The following is a 1,250-nucleotide window of genomic DNA, read 5'->3' on the forward strand; positions in this document are numbered from 1 at the left end:
ATATATATATATATATAATATGAATCCACGTATGTCAGTTTGAAATTGATGGATTTTATTGGGACTACATTTTATCTTCCCTTGACACGGGTTTTGCGGTTTCAGGTTACCGGGTAAAGCGAAAATTTGATATCAGTCACTGACATTTTGTTAACATTGTTCCAATGGGAAGGTCGTGTGGTGTGAGAGGTCGATTTACAGGTACGATTTTTAATTGTTTTTCATTGATTATTAACTACATAATTGAACTTACATTGTATATTTACTACTTTTGGACTGTGAAATCCAATGGTGTGTGAATTTTTTTTATTTTCGTTATTTATATACCACAAAAACTTCTAATATAAGCAAATTTTCAGGAATGTATTACAAATAATTTACCAATCACAATAAAAAATTAAAGTATGATAAAAAAATGAAACTGAAATCATTTGAGGAAAACATTTCTTACTGTAAAATTATGAAGTAATTTTTTTCTTTTTATTTGGAAATTCTACATTGTTTTACTGATAATTGGGAAATTTGTTTGAAGAAAACTAAATAAAATAGTAAAAATACCCAAAATATGATTCTGATTCATTAATTTTAATTACAGTATTCAGTTATTTTCACTGTTCAATTCTTCTTTGAAGGAGCCAACTAGGTAGTTAATTATCTTGCAGAGTTGACTTGTGCCCTTGACTCTTCTCACATGTTGAGGGTGACAGAACAGGGAACCAGCTGTGCGCTGCCTCATATAAACTCCATCTCTGTGTCTTAAATGTCTTTGAAGGTACACTTTAAATGAATTTACACTGCTCACAGAAACTGCTTCCTTCAGGAGATTGTTCCATTCATCCTTCACTGTTTTTGAGAGAAAAAACTTCCTTAGATCCAATCTAAGAGTTGGGGGGGGAGCATATTTTGAGATTCTAATTAACACTTTTGAGACGTGTCATGGGTGAAAGGCCATGTCATCTCGTTTGTTGACTTGCATTCAAAATTTTATTGAACTATTACTTCATAAATTTATGTCAATAAGTTTGGTATCAAACTGTAGATTATAATTCAAATTTTAGTACTATACATTGCTCAATTTCTTAATTTAAAATTAAATATTAAAAAATACAGTTAACATTGATTTTTGTGTGTCACATGGTATGTTGAATGCAGCACTGGTTTAAATAAGATGTTTGTGAAGTCAAAATACAAAGTCTATAGTTTTGTACGAATTAGGAACTCAAAGTACCGATATTGGGAAGCTAGAATAT

The 1,250-nt window shown here is 30.3% G+C and overlaps 1 protein-coding gene across 2 annotated transcripts in view; it reads left to right on the forward strand.

The window, feature by feature from the left end:
• Positions 1-1,250, forward strand: part of LOC106471838 (GA-binding protein subunit beta-2-like) — a 71,760-nt gene that overhangs the window by 2,436 nt on the left and 68,074 nt on the right. The window contains exon 2 of one of the 2 annotated variants that reach the window (XM_022400445.1): positions 106-201. The exons of the other annotated variant lie outside the window; for it this stretch is intronic. The gene's annotated coding sequence lies outside the window, so the exon portion shown is untranslated. The remainder of the gene's footprint in view (positions 1-105; positions 202-1,250) is intronic. 2 annotated transcript variants of the gene reach the window in all.

Source organism: Limulus polyphemus, unplaced genomic scaffold (genome assembly GCF_000517525.1).
Source record: "Limulus polyphemus unplaced genomic scaffold, Limulus_polyphemus-2.1.2 Scaffold4896, whole genome shotgun sequence".
Taxonomy (NCBI): Eukaryota; Metazoa; Arthropoda; class Merostomata; order Xiphosura; family Limulidae; genus Limulus; species Limulus polyphemus.